This window comes from Thalassophryne amazonica, chromosome 4 (genome assembly GCF_902500255.1).
Source record: "Thalassophryne amazonica chromosome 4, fThaAma1.1, whole genome shotgun sequence".
In the NCBI taxonomy this organism is placed as follows: domain Eukaryota; kingdom Metazoa; phylum Chordata; class Actinopteri; order Batrachoidiformes; family Batrachoididae; genus Thalassophryne; species Thalassophryne amazonica.
The window spans coordinates 24,848,066-24,872,368 of NC_047106.1; the positions used below are offsets into that span (position 1 = coordinate 24,848,066).

General features: G+C 41.1%; 1 long non-coding RNA gene across 1 annotated transcript; it reads left to right on the top strand.

Moving 5' to 3' along the window:
* The first annotated feature begins 310 nt into the window (after positions 1-310).
* LOC117509120 lies at positions 311-22,494 on the top strand. The gene is made up of 3 exons (XR_004560253.1): positions 311-386; positions 3,922-3,932; positions 22,483-22,494. It is a non-coding gene; the product is annotated as an uncharacterized LOC117509120 (long non-coding RNA).
* The last annotated feature ends 1,809 nt before the right edge of the window (positions 22,495-24,303 follow it).

The window sequence follows — 24,303 nt, forward strand, 5'->3', positions numbered from 1 at the left end:
CAGAAAGAGCCAGGTGGGAAGAGATCCCAGGACCTTCTTGCTGTGAGGCAACAGTGCTCACCGCCAACAGACTAGACCACTCTACCACCATATTTTTCAGGAAGCGGAATTTTTGAGTAGAAGTTAGTATCCACTGTTTTTGGATGGAATAAACTCTCCTGAATCTTGGAAAAATGGATACCAAGATCAAATTTAAAATTTTTCGTTGGAAAAACATACTTAGAAATGTATCCCTAAATAGGCAAAATGTCACAGTATTTCAGTCCTATGCTAATGATGTTGTCCAGCATGTACAATGTGATCTTATATTGCTGTCTCAGTTTCGAATATTGTTGAAGAATGTTTCTACATATCAAGTTTATCATGTTTAAGAAAAATATGAACAGGTGTTTGAATGATAGAACATAAAATGTGTTCTCGCAGCAACAAACATGAATGTTGTTATTGTTATATTACATGGATGTTGAGCATTTGTCTTTAATTCTTATTTTGGTCTAATTTGTCTTTTGGTTACGTGTTGGTTATGATTTAGGGCCCCTTCACACATAGTGCAAAGTATGGTCGAAGTGCAAACGAAGTGCGCATGAAGCAGGAATCGTGTGCAAACCATGTAATGTCATCCCTGCCTTGAACGCCTCGTACACCTGTTGCTATAACTATTTGCGCACACCAGCAGCTGAAAGTGTGCACTGTGCAAACCCTCTCGCAGCAGGTGTCGGCCAAATTCCATCTAACACGCACAAACATCTCACACAGCTCATTTGGCACTTAGAAAATGTGTGGCCATTCGCACTCTTGGCACAACAACAGTCTGCAGACAATCACTGTCATGCTGGCAGTGAAATTTGTCTAAGTTCCCCACGGTTGTGGCTTTGGTGTGTGCGCTGAACTGACAGGAGGTGTGTCTGCCCACAGAAATGGCTGTGGAGATCTATGGATCTGGACATCCCAGCTGGACAACACCTACTGTGTTTGGTCGGATATGAACTAACAACTGCCCACTGTGACGCACGTGTGTCTGTTTGCTGTCATCACGTGGACATCAATCAATCAATTTTTTTATATAGCGCCAAATCACAACAAACAGTTGCCCCAAGGCGCTTTATATTGTAAGGCAAGGCCATACAATAATTATGTAAAACCCCAACGGTCAAAACGACCCCCTGTGAGCAAGCACTTGGCTACAGTGGGAAGGAAAAACTCCCTTTTAACAGGAAGAAACCTCCAGCAGAACCAGGCTCAGGGAGGGGCAGTCTTCTGCTGGGACTGGTTGGGGCTGAGGGAGAGAACCAGGAAAAAGACATGCTGTGGAGGGGAGCAGAGATCGATCACTAATGATTAAATGCAGAGTGGTGCATACAGAGCAAAAAGAGAAAGAAACAGTGCATCATGGGAACCCCCCAGCAGTCTACGTCTATAGCAGCATAACTAAGGGATGGTTCAGGGTCACCTGATCCAGCCCTAACTATAAGCTTTAGCAAAAAGGAAAGTTTTAAGCCTAATCTTAAAAGTAGAGAGGGTGTCTGTCTCCCTGATCTGAATTTGGAGCTGGTTCCACAGGAGAGGAGCCTGAAAGCTGAAGGCTCTGCCTCCCATTCTACTCTTACAAACCCTAGGAACTACAAGTAAGCCTGCAGTCTGAGAGCGAAGCGCTCTATTGGGGTGATATGGTACTACGAGGTCCCTAAGATAAGATGGGACCTGATTATTCAAAACCTTATAAGTAAGAAGAAGAATTTTAAATTCTATTCTAGAATTAACAGGAAGCCAATGAAGAGAGGCCAATATGGGTGAGATATGCTCTCTCCTTCTAGTCCCCGTCAGTACTCTAGCTGCAGCATTTTGAATTAACTGAAGGCTTTTTAGGGAACTTTTAGGACAACCTGATAATAATGAATTACAATAGTCCAGCCTAGAGGAAATAAATGCATGAATTAGTTTTGCAGCATCACTCTGAGACAAGACCTTTCTAATTTTAGAGATATTGCGTAAATGCAAAAAAGCAGTCCTACATATTTGTTTAATATGCGCTTTGAATGACATATCCTGATCAAAAATGACTCCAAGATTTCTCACAGTATTACTAGAGGTCAGGGTAATGCCATCCAGAGTAAGGATCTGGTTAGACACCATGTTTCTAAGATTTGTGGGGCCAAGTACAATAACTTCAGTTTTATCTGAGTTTAAAAGCAGGAAATTAGAGGTCATCCATGTCTTTATGTCTGTAAGACAATCCTGCAGTTTAGCTAATTGGTGTGTGTCCTCTGGCTTCATGGATAGATAAAGCTGGGTATCATCTGCGTAACAATGAAAATTTAAGCAATACTGTCTAATAATACTGCCTAAGGGAAGCATGTATAAAGTGAATAAAATTGGTCCTAGCACAGAACCTTGTGGAACTCCATAATTAACTTTAGTCTGTGAAGAAGATTCCCCATTTACATGAACAAATTGTAATCTATTAGACAAATATGATTCAAACCACCGCAGCGCAGTGCCTTTAATACCTATGGCATGCTCTAATCTCTGTAATAAAATTTTATGGTCAACAGTATCAAAAGCAGCACTGAGGTCCAACAGAAACAAGCACAGAGACGAGTCCACTGTCCGAGGCCATAAGAAGATCATTTGTAACCTTCACTAATGCTGTTTCTGTACTATGATGAATTCTAAAACCTGACTGAAACTCTTCAAATAGACCATTCCTCTGCAGATGATCAGTTAGCTGTTTTACAACTACCCTTTCAAGAATTTTTGAGAGAAAAGGAAGGTTGGAGATTGGCCTATAATTAGCTAAGATAGCTGGGTCAAGTGATGGCTTTTTAAGTAATGGTTTAATTACTGCCACCTTAAAAGCCTGTGGTACATAGCCAACTAACAAAGATAGATTGATCATATTTAAGATCGAAGCATTAAATAATGGTAGGGCTTCCTTGAGCAGCCTGGTAGGAATGGGGTCTAATAAACATGTTGATGGTTTGGATGAAGTAACTAATGAAAATAACTCAGACAGAACAATCGGAGAGAAAGAGTCTAACCAAATACCGGCATCACTGAAAGCAGCCAAAGATAACGATACGTCTTGGGATGTTATGAGTAATTTTTTCTCTAATAGTTAAAATTTTGTTAGCAAAGAAAGTCATGAAGTCATTACTAGTTAAAGTTAATGGAATACTCAGCTCAATAGAGCTCTGACTCTTTGTCAGCCTGGCTACAGTGCTGAAAAGAAACCTGGGTTGTTCTTATTTTCTTCAATTAGTGATGAGTAGAAAGATGTCCTAGCTTTACGGAGGGCTTTTTTATAGAGCAACAGACTCTTTTTCCAGGCTAAGTGAAGATCTTCTAAATTAGTGAGACGCCATTTCCTCTCCAACTTACGGGTTATCTGCTTTAAGCTGCGAGTTTGTGAGTTATACCACGGAGTCAGGCACTTCTGATTTAAAGCTCTCTTTTTCAGAGGAGCTACAGCATCCAAAGTTGTCTTCAATGAGGATGTAAAACTATTGACGAGATACTCTATCTCCCTTACAGAGTTTAGGTAGCTACTCTGCACTGTGTTGGTATATGGCATTAGAGAACATAAAGAAGGAATCATATCCTTAAACCTAGTTACAGCGCTTTCTGAAAGACTTCTAGTGTAATGAAACTTATTCCCCACTGCTGGGTAGTCCATCAGAGTAAATGTAAATGTTATTAAGAAATGATCAGACAGAAGGGAGTTTCAGGAATACTGTTAAGTCTTCTATTTCCATACCATAAGTCAGAACAAGATCTAAGATATGATTAAAGTGGTGGGTGGACTCATTTACTTTTTGAGCAAAGCCAATAGAGTCTAATAATAGATTAAATGCAGTGTTGAGGCTGTCATTCTCAGCATCTGTGTGGATGTTAAAATCGCCCACTATAATTATCTTATCTGAGCTAAGCACTAAGTCAGACAAAAGGTCTGAAAATTCACAGAGAAACTCACAGTAACGACCAGGTGGACGATAGATAATAACAAATAAAACTGGTTTTTGGGACTTCCAATTTGGATGGACAAGACTAAGAGACAAGCTTTCAAATGAATTAAAGCTCTGTCTGGGTTTTTGATTAATAAGCTGGAATGGAAGATTGCTGCTAATCCTCCTCCTCGGCCCGTGCTACGAGCATTCTGACAGTTAGTGTGACTCGGGGGTGTTGACTCATTTAAACTAACATATTCATCCTGCTGTAACCAGGTTTCTGTTAGGCAGAATAAATCAATATGTTGATCAATTATTATATCATTTACCAACAGGGACTTAGAAGAGAGCAGACCTAATGTTAATAGACCACATTAACTGTTTTAGTCTGTGGTGCAGTTGAAGGTGCTATATTATTTTTTCTTTTGAATTTTTATGCTTAAATAGATTTTTGCTGGTTGTTGGTGGTCTGGGAGCAGGCACCGTCTCTACGGGGATGGGTAATGAGGGGATGGCAGGGGGAGAGAAGCTGCAGAGAGGTGTGTAAGACTACAACTCTGCTTCCTGGTCCATCCTGGATAGTCACGGTTTGGAGGATTTAAGGAAAATTGGCCAGATTTCTAGAAATGAGAGCTGCTCCATCCAAAGTGGGATGGATGCCGTCTCTCCTAACAAGACCAGTTTTCCCCAGAAGCTTTGCCAATTATCTATGAAGCCCACCTCATTTTTTGGACACCACTCAGACAGCAGCAATTCAAGGAGAACATGCGGCTAAACATGTCACTCCCGGTCCGATTGGGGAGGGGGTCCAGAGAAAACTACAGAGTCCGACATTGTTTTTGCAAAGTTACACACCCGATTTAATGTTAATTTTAGTGACCTCCGATTGGCGTAACCGGGTGTCATTACTGCCGACGTGAATTACAATCTTACCAAATTACGCTTAGCCTTAGCCAGCAGTTTCAAATTTCCTTCAATGTCGCCTGCTCTGGCCCCCGGAAGACAATTGACTATGGTTGCTGGTGTCACTAACTTCACATTTCTCAAATAGAGTCGCCAATAACCAGAGTTTGATCCTCGGCGGGTGTGTCGTCGAGTGGGGGAAAAACGGTTAGAAATGTGAACGGGTTGTCGGTTGTACACGGGGTCTTCTGTTTAGAACTACGCTTCCTCCTCACAGTCACCCAGTCAGCCTGCTTGGGATCTGCCAGGGGGGAACTAACGGCGGCTAAGCTACCTTGGTCCGCACCCACTACAGGGGCCTGGCTAGCTGTAGAATTTTCCACGGTGCGGAGCCGAGTCTCCAATTCGCCCAGCCTGGCCTCCAAAGCTACGAATAAGCTACACTTATTACATAGTACCATTACTGCTAAAGGAGGCCGAGGAATAACTAAACATTTCACACCCAGAGCAGAAAAGTGTGGGAGAGACAGGAGAAGCCGCCATGCTAAATCGGCTAAGAGCTAGTAGCTACGCTAACCTAGCGGATTCCTAAAAACACGCAAAGTGAATAATTAGAGGTGATTCAGCAGAAGGAGTGCTTTAGTTAAGGCACGTAAAGATTACACTGGGAAACAAATCGTAATCTAGATAACTAGATCAATCTAACTGCGCAGATTAAACAGCTAACAGATACAGAAAAACACCGCTGTGCTCCGGAACAGGAAGTGATACAATACCGCAGTGAGAAGCCAACCACCAAATAAAAACATATATTGCTGTGGCCGTATATGCCATGGGATGCAGAGTGCATGCACTCCCTCGCTGTAGCCCATGATAGGCTGCCCCCAGGTTGAAATGCCGTCAGATCAGAACACGCAACAGGCGATCTGACTTTCACGTCACCCACGTGAGCTCTGTTTCATATGACGCAGTGTCAGTTCTGGCGTGCCGTCACAAGAAATGCGTGTCGGGCAGGACGTGCGCGGGCCGGCTGGACACGCACCAGCAGATGTGGACAAGAGAAGAGTGAACTGCTTCTCATTTATGTCATTTCATGACTGTATGTCGCGTCCATGGGATGGTAGTTATGCTGCCATCAAATCAAATCAAATCAATTTTATTTATATAGCGCCAAATCACACAACAGTTGCCCCAAGGCGCCTTATATTGTAAGGCAAGGCCATACAATAATTACGGAAAAACCCCACCGGTCAAAACGACCCCCTGTGAGCAAGCACTTGGCAACAGTGGGAAGGAAATTGAGGAAAGTGATTGATCTCTGCTTCCTTCCACATCATGTCTTTTTCCTGGTTCTCTCCCTCAGCCACCAACCAGTCCAGCAGAAGACTGCCCCTCCCTGAGCCTGGTTCTGCTGGAGGTTGCCTCCTGTAAAAGGGAGTTGTTCCTTCCCACTGTCGCCAAGTGCTGGCTCACAGGGGGTCGTTTGACCTTTGGGGTTTTTCCGTAATTATTGTAGGCTTTGCCTTACAATATAAAGTGCCTTGGGGCAACTGTTGTTGTGATTTGGTGCTATATAAATAAATTGGTTTGATTTGATTTGATGGGTCATCTACAGAGGAACAGGAGGATCATATTTGTATTGACCGCTTGGTAAGAGGGATTCAGTATAAAATGCATTTTTTTCATGGTGTATGGTTTATTATTTTTAAAAGATACGTCCATCTTTTGTTGATTTCAGGCATTTTCTCTGCACAGTTAACAGGCCAGTGATGGTAGCTCAGTGGTAAGTTCGGGCTGGTAACAGTTAAGTGTGGGTTGAATCCTGTGAATGGTATTTTTTTCTATTTTTTTTTATTCACATCAGCGGCACACATGTGGTTCCACAGGACCAGCTGGTTTTTATTTTTTATTTATTCACATCGCAGCAGGTGTTTTTCGCACTGGGATCGTGCACGCCTGCCCCATTGGCACGTTTTGTGGTGCGCTAATTCGAATGTTTTCGCACTGTTTCACCGTATTCAACCAAACTTCGCACTATGTGTGAAGGGACCCTTATAAAACATAACCTTACATCTGAATACAGGTTTGTAGTTTGTTTGTTAGTAGTTGTTCTCATAAGCGGTATTCCGCAACCGCTGTTAAATCACTAATTACAAACATCAGTTATAACTTAGAACATGTAGAAGTGACGAATTAAGATGCTCCACTTTGTTGACACACAATTTTAAGAGTTATGATTTTTGTCATGATGTTATTCAGGAAAATACATAGAAAATGTTGAACGCTTTACTTACAATTGTTTATCTACCATGTATGCTTCTTGTCCATTTAGAAGCTAACAATAAAAATGTATCCCATTGTTCCCTAACTGGACCATTTGAACAAGTTATAAACAGCAGTGATATACTTCTACTCAAAAATGTCAAGTTAAACCTTTTATAGAGCCATTTTTCATGAATTCCGTCTCGTCTCAGCCTCCGTGTCACTCTTTATTTGTCATTAATGGAGATGAATAAAGTCCAAGGCAACTGAATTGGAAATGTTCATGTTTCATCCCCTGACTCATCTAAAGAAAACTGTCTGCAGAAGTGATTGATTTGCATTCGAAATAATCATTATATTTAGTTTGCCCATTTTACTTATGGGTGGAATGATTAATGGAAATGCAATGTAAATAATGTAAATGAAAAACTGGCTGCAGAAGTGATAAATTACTGCAAATTCATCAAAGGTCATGGGTACATTTTATGCATGTTGTTGGATGTTGGCCAAAATAAGGACATCGGGTATTGCAAAGACTTTGCGTCTGTCCGTCTGTCTGTCTGTGCTCCAGTCCTATTACTGCCAGGGCCTCAAATTCACAGGGAACATTCTTGGGACACAGACTTTGGACAAGTTTCAAAGATGGCTCACCTTAACCTATTTTAAGAGGTCAAAAGGTCACATTCTGTTGCCTAGTTTTATGCTCATGTGGCCGAGTGTATTTTTGGCATTGCGTTATATTTTATTACAGGAAACTTTTTGTTTTAGTTTGCGATACGTGGCCAAAATGTGGTCGCTGACATCTCCTCACAATGCAGTTGCACTAACTGTTTATTTGACACAAAGCCATTCCAGTGGTACCCAAGTTCCCTCCAGAGATCAAATACCAAATTCACCCCGTTTTTTGCCTCGCTCAAGTCTCATTGGGGGGGGGGTGGGGGTTAGGGTCAGGGTTAGGTGCGGAGTAACTCTCAGGTTTTGGCTTCATTTTTCAGCACTGTAGTTTCTCACTTGAACTGCCTGAAGCATCATTCCATCTGGTGTCTGAAGATGATGCATGTTGCCATGTACCACTTTGACCTTGACAAGCAGAAAACAGTTTTTAATTTCTAATAAATTGCCAGTGCTGTTTTCCAAACGGTGATAAGTTAACTGAAAGCAAAAAGAGCAAAAAAAGTCAACTGTTGTAGAACTAACCTAAGCCCTTATATTTTAACCAGCACGCCCCCCCACCCCGGGACAAAAAGTTACATGAAAAAAGCAAATCCCCCCCCCCCAAAGACTTGAACCCATGTTGTCTGATTTTGAGGGTTGTTTTATTATTAATCTAAAGACCTACTCAAGATGTAAGTAGGAAGCACTGACAGAGCTGCCAGATGGTCCCGTCAAACTCTTCAAGACCTCATCGTTCGGACTCTCTTGGTCACGGTCATGAATCGCTGTGAGATTAGGATTAAATGCCAAAAATATTCTGAGATTTTCCTCACCTAATGTTTTCCTGTTTTCCTGTAAATTCATGGCAGTAAATTATCTTAATCACACATCGCTGAAGTCATCTGCAGAGACTTGAGAAGAAGTTTGTGTAATAAGGGCCAAATAAACTGAAGTAATGAGCTGTTTACACTCAAATCTTAACAGTTATGGTCGGTTACATGAGATAAAATCAACAATAAAGCGAGGACACAGAGAGAGAGAGAGGGCGAGCGTGCAGGTGTGAGAGGTTTGCTGAGGACAGATTTTCCACACTGACTTCTTGTGCTTTGATCTTATCACTTTACAACATTTCCCACGATTTAACACTCACACACCCTTTTTACTGGTTAATGATCCGCACAGAAACAAACACACAACATCCACTCATAATCTGAGTCCGCTTGAGTCTGTTAAAGGTCACTGTTGAAGGTCGCCGGTCCATCGCACACACAGTTAAGACAGTTATGGACACGCACAACAGCAAATGACAGTATAGATTCCAACAAAAAAACAGAAAAATCTTCAACACGCAGGGCGAGAAACAAACCCTCACCAATAATTAACACACCAAAGGACCACGATATGCTAAATGGACTGCATTTATATAGCACTTTTTCCATCAGAATCAGAAGCTCAAAGTGCTTTACAATGATGCCTCACATTCACCCATTCACACACACCATCAGTACACACTGGGTGAGTGAGCGATTGTCCGGCCTGATGAGGGTTTGAACTGGGGATTGTCTGATCCCAAGCCCACTGCTTAACCACTAGACCATCACCTCCCTCCCATCACAGCCATCATGATAGACTGTACAGTAACGTATGTAAGATCACAGTGTGCAAACAAGACGTTAAAACTGATGCCCAAGGAGTCTGATCAAAATATAACAACACAGCAATCTGTAAAATGCCAGAAATAAGAATTACGTGGAGTGATGAAATCTGGTCGGCTGTCTAAGAGGTTGTCGTCCAGGACGCAAAGTGGTTCTAAATCCAAATGAATTCATTTTGCATAATCAGAATATTTTAAATTTTATTTTTGAAGAGAACAAATTTTTCTTTTTTACAGAACAGAGCATACAAACAAAACCATGAACAGTGTCTCAGCACAAAATGGACAAATGAATAGAAAGAAAGAAAAATAAATAAACTATTGCACAGCGCTTGTAGACAACTAGTTTCCAATTCCACAAATGTTTACTTTGGAAAAAAAATTTCAAGGTCAAAGTCCTGTTAGAAGTGACTTTTCATAAGATTAAATACAAGTTACAACATATAGATCAAAGGAGCTTGTCAATGTTAAAAACAAATATCCTCTAAATCCGCAATACAGATCAGATGCTGATCAAATTTAGGGCCCTGTCACAACTTGACGACTTAGCCAGCGTATGCCAACGTGTGAAAAATGCAAATAATATGCTGGATACATCAAATACGTTATGCAACTGTCACACCATGATGATTTAGCCAGCGTATGCTGACAGCCCCGTTCCACCGAGCGGTCCGAGTCAGTACTGCACATTATGGTGCGGGCCATAATGGTTAAGTCTGGCTTGGTTTGCGTGTCCACCACCAGCAGAACCCTTTTGTTTGGCAGGTGGAACACATACATATTGACAAGCACTTGTATGCTGTCAAGAGGCCTCTCCCCTCCACACGGAGGCCAAACAATAGAGTAATTTAACATTTTTTTAATTTTATTTAATTTTATTTTTGTCTTGGTGGATCATAGAATTTATTTTCATCACGTACAGAATGATGAAGAATTGACTGATGTTTGTGATAAACGCTGCCGTGAATGAATTAGGTGCTGTGACTCTTTCAACTTTTATAAGTAAGTGTTTTGTAAGTAAATTTTCTTGTGGCACAAAGCGCCAGCGTTCTCTGGTTCAGGCTGAGAGACAAAACATAGAGGGATTTCTTTTAAAATGCTACATTCCTTCAGCCACGACAAGGAACTAAAGTATTTTCAGACATCATTTTCCACGACTGCTTCCATAGTCGTGTCCATAAAAATCATAGAGGGATACGCTTTCCAAACTTAATACCCATTACTTTACTCAAAATATAAATGCAACACTTTTGGTTTTGCTCCCATTTTGTATGAGATGAACTCAAAGATCTAAAACGTTTTCCACATACACAATATCACCATTTCCCTCAAATATTGTTCACAAACCAGTCTAAATCTGTGATAGTGAGCACTTCTCCTTTGCTGAGATAATCCATCCCACCTCACAGGTGTGCCATATCAAGATGCTGATTAGACACCATGATTAGTGCACAGGTGTGCCTTAGACTGTCCACAATAAAAGGCCACTCTGAAAGGTGCAGTTTTGTTTTATTGGGGGGGCGGGGATACCAGTCAGTATCTGGTGTGACCACCATTTGCCTCATGCAGTGCAACACATCTCCTTCGCATAGAGTTGATCAGGTTGTCAATTGTGGCCTGTGGAATGTTGGTCCACTCCTCTTCAATGGCTGTGCGAAGTTGTGGACAGTCTAAGGCACACCTGTGCACTAATCATGGTGTCTAATCAGCATCTTGATATGGCACACCTGTGAGGTGGGATGGATTATCTCAGCAAAGGAGAAGTGCTCACTATCACAGATTTAGACTGGTTTGTGAACAATATTTGAGTGAAATGGTGATATTGTGTATGTTGAAAAGTTTTAGATCTTTGAGTTCATCTCATACAAAATGGGAGCAAAACAAAAGTGTTGCGTTTATATTTTTGTTGAGTGTATATTGGATGATGTTGAAATTGAGGATGGCCCAGTGGTTGTTCCAGCAATAGCAAGATTTCGTGTCTGCTACCTGGAATGTCTTAAACCCAAACCTACTTCTAGGCATCTATATATGCTACTCTGGAACCGCCCCTAAACCCAAACAGTTCATCTGTCAACCCCACTGAGGTCCTTAGACTGGGTCTCATTAACATAAGATCACTGTCCTCAAATCATTGTTGATCAATGATCTAATTATTGATCATCACTTAGATATGATTGGGCTATGTGAAACCTGGCGTAAACCTACAGCTGTCCTCCCCTTAAATAAGGCCTGCCCACCAGCATATACATTTAGTCATGTCCCTCGTGATGCGAAGCAAGGCGGGGTGTTGCTCTTATTTATAAATCTAGGTTTAGCTTATTAGCTGTTGGGGGGTTACAAATATCAGTCATTTGAGCATCTGATTCTCCACTCTGCTCAGGATATTACACATTGCCAAGGTCAGAAGAATAAAAATCAGTCGTATTACGTTGTCACTGTATATAGGCCTCCTGGCCCATATCCTGAATTCTTAGATGAATTTGGTGCGTTCATCTCTAACTTGTCAACTAGTGTAGATAACATTCTGATCATTGGTGACTTTAACATTCATACAAATAAGCCTTCTGATCCCCTCTGCAAATCATTTCTGGAAATTGTGGATGCATTAGGATTTCGGCAATGCATTCAGGATTCGACACACATTAGTGGAAATACCCTGGATCTGGTTCTCGCACGTGGTATTGCTGTCACGAATATTGACATCATGCATCTTACATCAGTGGTGTCTGATCACTCACTTATTAAGTTTACAGTTTCGCTGCCGTGTTTAGTGGAACAACAACCTTATATATCTTTACGGCGATGCATCAACTCCTCAACTAAGACTGAACTCGAAGCTAGACTGCCTGATGTCTTAGCTTCACATTTGACAAATACCCAGTCAGTAGACAGACTTGTGGATAGTTTAAACTCAGTGCTCAAAACTACAATCGACATGATTGCACCACCTGTGTTAAAAGCATGCTCCCCCAAATCACAGTCACCTTGGTTCAGTGATTATCTGCGTGACCTCAAGCATAAAGCAAGAGGTCTAGAACGGAAATGGCGTCGTTCAAAATTAGAAGTATTTCACCTTGCGTGGCGTGATGCTATCTTAGACTATAAGCATGCATTATTGGCTACAAAGTGGACTTACTACTCTGATTTGATCAACAAAAACAAGGCATAACTCAAAGTTCTTGTTCGACACAGTGGCAACACTTTTGCATGGACAACCACCTGTAGTTCGCTCTCCTTTTACAGCACAAGATTTCCTGGATTACTTTGGAAGAAAATAGAAGACATCAGGTTAAACATATCCCGGCATGCCTTAATCCAGCCACTACACCCTGCTGTTGATGTTGGCACCACTACTGAGGTATTACCTTGATTTACAGAATTTGACAGTATCTCACTAGGCATGCTGACAAAACTCATAATGTCCAACAAAAAGCACAACCTGTTTATTTGATCCTATACCAACAAAACTGTTTAAGGACCTGTGGCCACTCTTGGGCCAACTGTGCTGGAAATTATTAATCTTTCTTTAACTTCTGGATCTGTTCCTAATGTGTAAAATCTGCAGTGATTAAACCATTACTTAAGAAACCTAATCTTGACCCTAGTGTATTGACAAACTACGCTGATATCAAATCTATCATTTTTCTCTAAAATTCTGGAAAAAGTGGTGTCATGGCAGCTCGTAGACTATCTTACTGTGAATAATCTCTTTGAGCCACTGCAGTGTGCTTTTAGAAAATATCATTCCACAGAGACGGCTCTCGCTAAAGTGGTGAATGATCTTCTGCTTACAATGGACTCGGACACCACTATGGTTCTGTTGCTGTTAGATCTCAGTGCTGCATTTGATACAGTGGATCATCATATTCTACTTGATAGGCTGGAAAATCATTTTGGGATTACTGGGAGTGCTCTTGCATGGCTGACGACATACTTGACCAGTCGTTCTCACTGTGTTTTGTACAGTAACACTACCTCTAACCTTAGTGACATGAAATTTGGGGTTCCACAGGGGTCTGTCTTAGGCCCCCTGCTTTTCTCCCTTTATATAGCACCCCTTGGGCACATATTGCGGCATTTTTGGATTACCTTTCACTGCTATGCTGATGATACTCAGTTATACATGCCGATAACTGCTGGTAATCTCGTTCACATAAAATCCTTAGAAGATTGCCTTGCAGCAGTGAGAAGTTGGATGTCTAGAAACTTCCTACTTTTAAACTCTGATAAGACTGAAATGATGGTTCTTGGTCCAGTGAGACATCTGCATCAATTTGACCAGTTAATGCTCAGCCTCGGCTCGTGTGTCATACATCACACTGACAAAGTGAGGAACCTTGGGGTAATTTTTGATCCTTCGTTGTCCTTTGGCCTCCACATTAGAAATATTACTAGGACTGCTTTCTTCCACCTGCGAAATATAGCGAAGATTCGTCCCATCCTGTCTATGGCTGATGCTGAGACCCTGATCCATGCATTCATCTCTTCTAGATTGGACTACTGCAATGTTCTATTTTCTGGTTTACCGCAGTCTGGCATTAGGGTCCTGCACTTGGTTCAGAATGCTGCAGCCAGACCTTTGACATGAAGCAGAAAGTTCGACCATGTTACACCCATTTTGGCATCCCTTCACTGGCTTCCTGTCCCAGTGAGATCAGATTTTAAGGTTCTGCTACTAACCTATAAAATTATTCATGAACTGGCACCTCCCTACCTAGCTGACCTAATTAAATCTTACGTACCGGCCCGGGCTTTACGTTCTCAGGGTGCAGGACTATTTTGTGTCCCTAAGGTGAATAAGAAGTCTGCGGGTCACAGAGCTTTCTCTTATCGTGCCCCTGTTCTGTGGAATGAGCTCCCTGCGTCAATAAAACAGTCAGATTCTGTGGAGATTTTCAAGTCCAGACTTAAGACACACTTTTGTTTTACGCTTTTTACTCTTTTAATTCATTTTATTAGTAATTGGAGCGGGCTGTGGCCTCAACTTATCTAAATTCTGGGTCTTTTAGTGAAGTTTAGGGCTAGTGGCTGGCGATCACCTTAGTATTTCTCTGTTTTTCTTGTTGTTTAATGCTGACAAATTATACAATATTTCTTGTCTTTTCTGATGCCTGATTCTGTTTTTCTCTCTTAAGATGCAGCTCCATCCAGAGATGGGAGTTGTGTTCGTGTTGGCGATCCTCCTGTCTTGTGCACCAGTAGCATTTCTTGTATATTTGTCCGTGAATTGTTCTTTGAATTATTTCTGTAATTTATGTTTGTAGCATGGCCCAAGCAGAGGGTCACCCCTTTGAGTCTGGTCTGCTTGAGGTTTCTTCGTCAGAGGGAGTTTTTCCTTACCACTGTTTGCTCTGGGGGTTGGTAAGCTTAGACCTTACCTGTGTGAAGCACTTTGAGGCAACTCTGTTGTGATTTGGCGCTATATAAATGTATAATTAATATAAATTTATGTGGATACGTTTTTGTCAAGCTGTGACCAAAAACAGGAGTGAAATCATAACCTCTTCCAACTTCATCGGCGGAGGTAATAAATTACGGAACCCGGGAGAGGTCACTTAAAGTGATATTTTTTTTTCTGGCCGTGATAATTTGTGCACACGTTTTCCTTTAATTGAGCCTATGAAATAATAAAATGTGCTCTCAAATTAATAAAACGTGTGCATGTTTTCCTGGCTGTGATAATTCGTGCACACATTTTAATGGCCCTGATAATTAGTTGCGCATGTTTTCCTTTAATTGAGCCCTCGAATTAATAAAACGTGCAGACGTTTCCTTTTATTGAGCCCTCGAATTAATAAAATGTGTGCATGTTGTCCTTTAATTGAGCCCTCGAATTAGTAAAACGTGCGGACGTTTTCCTTTTATTGAGCCCTTGAATTAATAAAATGTGCGCACGTTTTCCTTTTATTGATCCCTTGAATTAATAAAATGTGCGCACCGTTTTCCTTTAACTGAGCCCCTCAAATAATAAAATGTGCGCACGTTTTTCCTTAATTGAGCCCTCGAATTAATAAAACGTGCGGACGTTTTCCTTTTATTGAGCCCTTGCATTAATAACGTGCGCACATTTTCCTTAATTGAGCCCTCAAATTAATAAAAAATGCGCACGTTTTCCTTTTGTTCAAAATGAACTCCATAATACGGCCTAAATTGTCATCCTCAAGACAGGGAGATGCTTCACCCTCAGGATCCTTTTTAATGTGCTTAAACTCCAGATGATGTCATGCTGGGTAGCTGGAGTATGTCCTTGTGCGCCCAAACCATGATATACCCTGACCAGATCCATTTCTAATGGGGAAGTGTATTACTGGCTCCCGGTTTGTTGGCTAATAGCCAACATTTATGTGTCAAGATAATATTGAGTAATCGAATGCACGTTTTCCAAATTGTGGCCACGTTTAAGTAGCTTGTGCCCTTGTGTTACTCAAATGATGCTTAAAATGTGCGCACAGTATAATAAAGCGAGCACACAAAATAATAAATGTGTGCACAATATAATAAAACGTGCGCACAATATAACAAAACGAGTGCACAATATAATAAAACTTGCACACATTCTCACCACATGCAAAACATTTTGCATTGACACTTCCAACAGCCAACAACATGCATACAATGTACCCATGACCTTTGATGAATTTGCAGTAAATTATCACTTCTGCAGCCAGTTTTCATTTACATTATTTACATTGCATTTCCATTAATCATTCCACCCATAAGTAAATGGGCAAACTAAATATAATGATTATTTCAAATGCAAATCATCACTTCTGCAGACAGTTTTCTTTAGATGAGTCAGGGGATGAAAACATGAACATTTCCAATTCAGTTGCCTTGGACTTTATTCATCTCCATTAATGAGAAATGAAGAGTGACACGGAGGCTTATAGACTAGAAAGAATTCTTTGAACTTGTCCAAGGTCTGTGTCCCAAGAATCCTCCCTGTGAATCTGAAGATCCTGGAAGTAATAGGACTGGATTTATGCTGAGTGGAAACAGATGGACGAACAGACACAAAGTGTTCACAATACCCGATGGCCGTATTTTGTCCATCGGGTATAAATGGGAGATAACTGAACTCTGTGTTGGTAATGACTTGAAGTATTCAATGAAAGGATTCTATTTGTGAAAAAAAATTAGCAGAACAACCTTAAATACAAGTAAAGTAAGTCCCTTCGGCTGCTCCCTTGTTTGCACTCGGGGTCGCCACAGCAAATCCAAGGTGGATCTGCATGTTGAATTGGCACAGGTTTTACACCGGATACCCTTCCTGACGCAACTCCACATTACATGGAAAAATGTGGCAGGAGTGGGATTTGAACTTGGAACCTTCTGCACTGAAACCAAGCGCATTAACCACTGGGCCGCTACCCCTGCAACAACCTTAAATACAAGTAGTTAAAGAAATCTTTTCTACATGAAGAAATTTCCCAAAAATTCCTGGATCATTTCCTGTATTGTCTATTGTGTTGGTAGCATGGCCCAAGCAGAGGGCCACCCCTTTGAGACTGGTCTGCTTGAAGTTTCTTCCTCAAATCATCAGAGGGAGTTTTTCTTTACCACTCTCACCTGTGTGCTTGCTCTGGGGGTTGGTAAGGTTAGACCTTACTTATGTGAAGCGCCTTGAGGCAACTTTGTTGTGATTTGGTGCTATATAAATGAAAATAAATTGAAATTGAAATTGAGAAATGACACAAGATCCTTAAGCCATAAAGAAACAGGTGGAGGGAAGATTGGACACTTCTAGAGGAATAAGATACAAGGACTCACCAAAAAGGAAGTAAAAGCAGTTATTTCATATTGCAAGGAGGGTATCTTATGGGGAACTGGTGGAACCCCAAATATAGCAATGAGAGGTCCAATTGTGTCTGAGTACCTAAAACCTTAGATAAAATCAAAACTAAGACTGGGACAAAAGAAAAGCACGTGGCTCAAAGTACAAGGAGGGGCATGACATGTATCACACTGGTCCAATATGTTCGGATAAATTTTCAAAAACGAAACTTTGAAAAGTGGACTCTATTTAATACCTTGACTTGTTTAAGTTGTAACTTGGCACAAGGTGTGGTTCAGCGTATACGAAGCACAGCCTTGTCCCACAATTGATTTGTCAGGTCAAAACCAAGCTCACTCTCCCAAACGTAGTCATGACATCATCATGTACACTAAGATATAAGTGATTTCTGTTTGAATCCAAGGGTCATAATCAGAATATTTAATAAATTATCCAAGATTACGGCTCAACAACAAAACACTTTCAGATAATGAAATAAAACATAGTCACATTTTTTTAGTAGTTTGGAAGGTCCTGTGATTTGTGCACCATATGACCAAGATATACCAAGATATTACACATTTGTTATTAATAATAATAATTAGAATCACTATTTATTTAGAGCGCTCACAGGAATCAAAGCACTAACCAAAATAAACTAATAATCAAAGAATAAATAGCAATAATAAAAAGTACACTTCAATAAGTGGCACAAAAATCCCAAGTTAAAGAGGTGATAATACAGAAAAAAGGTCTGACTTATACTCCGGTGCAAATTATACTTCAGAAAATATGGTCGATATAAAATGTGCTTATGAATTATTGGCACAATTGAATGAATTTCCAGTACATTTTCACTCTTGCAGCAATGTCAGGGGATGGATACATAAACATTTTCAATTCAATGGATATGCCCTGGACTTCATTTACATCAATCGCCAACTAAGATAAACTGTGTGGTAACTGTGTGGAATAGACAGTTCTTAAAAACTGAGTGACTGCACAAGAAGGAGTCGCAGTGAGGAAACCTACCAAGGCACCTGTGAGAACTTTGTTACAGGCTTCAGCTGCAGTTTTGACAGTGGAGGATTTTCTTAAAAAGAAAATGTGAAACTGCAGCTACAATTCACCAGAACGCACACCGAAGACTCAAACCTAGATATCTCTGTTTACAACAAACAATCACCTATATTAGCATCCTGAAAATATCTAAATGCCCCCTTTAAAATGAAAGTGCACACAAACATTTATCTGTCCACATTTTTGGCTGGAGGGATGGGAACAGCCACCGAGTGACCCTCTCGCACCTGTCCTTCATGAGCACATTTTTATGCTTTTGCACTGTTCTCCTGATCCTGTCGTGAGGGAACCGACCAGTAAAAACGTATCGCTGCACTGTGCACTGATCAGAGGAGGCTTGGCAGGAAGAGGCTTTTTTCTTTTCTTTCTTTTTTTTTTTTTTGTTACAGTTGAGACCTTCATTGTTAAATCAATTCATGGAGCTAGGAGGGAGGAGGGGGAGAGAGCGAAGGAGCGACCAGGAGGTCCTTGGGACTCACCCGGTTGACAACTCCTGTCTCTTCCTGTAACGACTTATTTATTCAGGGATAATTAATCAGGCACAGTTTTCTGGAGGTATGATTAATGCACTTTGTCATGCTGCTGCAGCAGTAAAAATACAAAAAGCACGATGTCACTCTGCACCCTGTGTTGGTCCTGTTATTATAACAAATCATCATCAAAGCACGCCATCGTAATGGATCATATAAGGACACGATCAATCAATCAATCAATAAATCAATTTTTTATATAGCGCCAAATCACAACAAACAGTTGCCCCAAGGCGCTTTATATTGTAAGGCAAGGCCATACAATAATTATGTAAAACCCCAACGGTCAAAACGACCCCCTGTGAGCAAGCACTTGGCTACAGTGGGAAGGAAAAACTCCCTTTTAACAGGAAGAAACCTCCAGCAGAACCAGGCTCAGGGAGGGGCAGTCTTCTGCTGGGACTGGTTGGGGCTGAGGGAGAGAACCAGGAAAAAGACATGCTGTGGAGGGGAGCAGAGATCGATCACTAATGATTAAATGCAGAGTGGTGCATACAGAGCAAAAGAGAAAGAAACAGTGCATCATGGGAACCCCCCAGTCTAAGTCTATAGCAGCATAACTAAGGGATGGTTCAGGGTCACCTGATCCAGCCCTAACTATAAGCTTTAGCAAAAAGAAAAGTTTTAAGCCTAATCTTAAAAGTAGAGAGGGTGTCTCCCTGATCTGAATTTGGAGCTGGTTCCACAGGAGAGGAGCCTGAAAGCTGAAGGCTCTGCCTCCCATTCTACTCTTACAAACCCTAGGAACTACAAGTAAGCCTGCAGTCTGAGAGCGAAGCGCTCTATTGGGGTGATATGGTACTATGAGGTCCCTAAGATAAGATGGGACCTGATTATTCAAAACCTTATAAGTAAGAAGAAGAATTTTAAATTCTATTCTAGAATTAACAGGAAGCCAGTGAAGAGAGGCTAATATGGGTGAGATATGCTCTCTCCTTCTAGTCCCCGTCAGTACTCTAGCTGCAGCATTTTGAATTAACTGAAGGCTTTTAGGGAACTTTTAGGACAACCTGATAATAATGAATTACAATAGTCCAGCCTAGAGGAAATAAATGCATGAATTAGTTTTTCAGCATCACTCTGAGACAAGACCTTTCTGATTTTAGAGATATTGCGTAAATGCAAAAAAGCAGTCCTACATATTTGTTTAATATGCGCTTTTGACATATCCTGATCAAAAATGACTCCAAGATTTCTCACAGTATTACTAGAGGTCAGGGTAATGCCATCCAGAGTAAGGATCTGGTTAGACACCATGTTTCTAAGATTTGTTTGAAACAACTACATGTTTCACAACATCTCCCTGTTATTCCCACCTGTGACAAACTCAAGGCCCGGGGGCCAGACACAGCCTACAAGGGATAAATCATGTGTTCTAAATCTGACACCAATATTTGTTTTCAACTCAGAAATGTCAGATTCTACAATTCCTTGATTTTCCATTTAAAACTGGCCCCAAAGGTGAATCAATCCTCATAGATGTCCATGTTAAAATCCCCAGTCTTATAGCAGAATTAAACATGTTTATAGCCTGGTACAAAAAAATCTGTTTAGTTTCTCGAAGCTAGTTTCCTTGTTCATGACAACTGCATCGAGGTGGAATGGGGGATTCTTATATAACTGATTAATTGCAGTAATTTATAAGCTGTAAAGTTATAAATAATTAGGCATAGGTTTGCTTTGAGTGACAGCCAGTGTGAACAATCGAGGGCCCTGCTAGCAGACGCTGTCAGCTGCTGTGAACTCGACTGTGTTTGTCCTTTCTGAACATTTTATTTAAAAATATTTGAGATAATATTGCTTAACATGTGGTTTATTGTACTGACAGAGGATCTACGAAATTGGATGTCCTTGGCGTAGTAGTTTATTTATTTGTCTGTCTGTCTGTCAGTCTTTTAGCAAGCTTACGTCAAAAATACTGCATCGATTTTGATGAAATTTTCACCAAAGAGAGATATTAGGCTATGCAAGACCCCATTAAATTTTGGAGGTGATCTGGATCCAGATCCGGATTCTGGATCAAGTTTCACTTTATAGGCTTTGAAGGATTACATCAAAACTACTTCACGAATTCTCACCAAATTTTCACCACAGATATATATTAAAGCATGGAAGACTCCATTAAATTTTGGAGGTTATCCACATCCAAATCAGGATTCTGGATCAAGATTTCACTTTATATATGCTTTGAAGGATTACGTCAAAACTACTTCACGGATTCTCACCAAATTTGGACAATAGCTATTAGGGTATGGAAGACTCCACTGAATTTAGGAGGTGATCTGGCTCTGGATCCAGATTCTGGATCAAGATTTCACTTAATATAGGTTTTGAATGATTACTTCAAAACTGCTTCACAGATTCTCACCAAGTTTGCACGATCGATAGATATTAGGACATGGACGACTCCACTGAATTTTAGAGGTGATCTGGATCCAGATTGGTGGACATCAGAAATCTCTGATTGCTATTGTGCTGATTATTTTTTAAATTTTTACCTGATAAAATGTTTAACAAACATTCACACGTGAATAAAACACTCCAATATTGCCACCTGGTGGATATTATCATTATGCAGGTACAATATAATTTTACCAAGACCTCCAGAAGTAAAAAGGTTTCACACTCCAGAATTTTGATAGAAATAAAATTTTATTTGATTTTCTTCATCACAGGGTCAACAGGAGATCTGGTCTTTGGAAGATGTTCTTCTGTCAGTCACATCTGGTTCTTACTTTGTCAGAAACGTTGCCTACAAGAAACCTGCAACAAGACAGACTTCACCAAAAATGTACATCCAGGATTTGTCCGTCTTGGATTCACTTTCTTTTTTGAATCTGGACTCCTGGGCTTCCAGTTGTTCTTGGAGCTTCTTCCTGTTTCTTTGCTTTCTTGCACTCTGACTCGTGGGCTTCCAATTGTTTCTGGAAGTTTACCTCCTCTGCCTGCAGGTCCTTCTCAAACTGTGCTTTTATAGCTGCCAGTTCTTCCTCCACAGTATTTTTAATACCATCCAGCTCCTACTGCAGGAGTTCTTATTGCTCTTTCATGTCTTTCTCTGACTTTTGGGCTTCCAGCTGTTCCTGGTACACTGTTAATCCGAAGACTCCATTTTAATACAAAAATTAAGTTAATGTAACTGGGCAAAGATGACGAAGAAGAGGAGGAGAACGTTTCCACAAACAGCGGGAGAAGAAAACTAGAAGGGTGGAAATGAGAGTAGGGACTTTGAATGTTGGTAGTATGACTGGTAAAGGGAGAGAGCTGGCTGATATGATGGAGAGGAGAAAGGTAGACATATTGTGTGTGCAAGAGACCAAGTGGAAGGGAAGTAAGAGCAGGAGCATCGGCAGTGGGTACAAGTTGTTGTACCATGGTGAGGACAGGAAAGAAATGGTGTTGGGGTCATTTTAAAGGAAGAGTATGTTAAAAGTGTGTTGGAAGTTAAGCGAGTGTCTGACAGGTGATGAGTGTGAAGTTGGAAATTGAAGGGGTGATGATGAATATCATCACTGCATATGTCCCACAGATAGGCTGTGAGATGAAGGAGAAAGAAGATTTCTGGAGTGTGTTAGATGAGGTGGTGGAGAGTGTGCCCAAGCATGAAAGAGTGGTGATAGGAGCAGACTTCAATGGGCATGTTGGTGAAGGGAATAGAGGTGATGAGGAAGTAATGGGTAGATATGGAATCAAGGATAGGAATGGGGAAGGACAGATGGTAGTTGATTTTGCAAAAAGGATGGAAATGGCTGTGGTGAATACCTACTTTAAGAAAAGGGAGGAGCACAGGGTAACATAAGAGTGGAGGAAGGTGCACACATGTGGACAACATTCTTTAGGAGATGCAAGCTAAAGGAAATCAGAGACTGTAAGGTGGTGGCAGGAGAGAGTGTCGTTAGACAGCATAGGATGGTTGTTTGTAGGATGACTTTAGAGGTAAAGAAGAAGAAGAGAGTGAGAGCTCCCCTGGAAATCTTCACAATTCCACATGTGCAAGTTTTCCAGACCAAAAGCGATGCGCTGCATGACTCGTATTCCACAGCACGTATGCAGCAGCCCTGCATTTGGCTAACATGAGTCGCACGCCACTCTGCTGCAGCATATTAACAGGAAGGCGCCAGCCAATGGCGTGTATTTGCCGTTAACCACATGCGTGATTATTGTGGCAGAGGTGTGAAAGCGGTGTGAGCATGTGTCGTCTACATGGCAGCAAAGCTCTACATGTACTGTACATTTCTGTCTGCTCTGCTCCAGTCAGGAACACATGCACACAGGAGACATCAAGGCATGTTAATTTATTCAAATAAGCCGCTGAGGATAACGAGACGGTGAGGGGTAGAGCTCAGGGTTCATCTCTCTTCTTCACCCGCACTTGTTTTTCCCCACAAATTTGCAAATGAGACTGTTTGCATGAGCGAGAAGGAGAGGCAGGCAGAGGTGGTGAGAAAGACGACAGAATCGGACAGGAAAAGAAAACAATCAGAGATGTGGAATGATGCGAATCTGATGCAGACAGAATGCCCCAGACAAAAACAGTCTGTGCCAAGGCGATACCCCACATCCAAGATGGCTGCCGCTGGAGGCGTCCTCTGTGGGGCAGTCGTAGAGACCTCGTCGTCAGCTGTGGTGGGAGACACACAACACAGCACTTGACTTCAACAGTGTCCCTCAAGCAGAACAGGAATGAAACCGAACAGCTGAGTGAAGAATTACCACTTATAATTTAGATATAAAGAGAGTCAGGGCTGTTGTTAGATATTGATCAGAGATATCTAGTGACACCCAGTGGTGGCAATTAAGATATTATCACCACAAAAACATGAACTGGTTACTGTCAGAAAAAAAAGTATTTCCACTACCAGCTAACTTTCAGTGGGACGAATTATGTGGCGACTCCAAATTGAAGGTTTTAAAATGCAAAACAACTAGAGTGCAACAAACTCTCAGGTCCAGGTTGGTGGTCGTTGTATGTGTTTTGTTTTTTTTACGTCGTGGTTACATCTGGGAGTATGTACTGATGCCACGCATCTCCACACCCACCATGGAACAGGACAGCACCTGGTTAATCTAAGCAAACACAGGTCCATTCCCACCTTTTGAAGATAACCATTTGTCTGCTGCATCCAAGTGAAACGTGGGCATCATCTTGGCCTTTTTGTGTTGCTGGAGTCATCACACTGGGCTACCTGCATGCCCAGAGGAACACCCCATGGCCAAAATATTGCGGTGGAGGTCAATGCAAAGAACGTTCCCTCATCTAAGTCTCACAAAATAACCATCTGATTGATACAAAGTCATTCCAATGACTGCCAAGAATTTGTCTTAAGTAATCTGTCTGTAAAAGTGATGATTTAAAACAATAATCTTTATCTTTAGTAGAGCTGAAACAAGTAATCAAATTAATCAATTAAAATTGATTATTAAAATAGTTGTCAACTAATTTAGTCATAGTTAGTTGCTAAATAACTTTTTTTACTGCAAATGTTCCATTTCTTCCATATA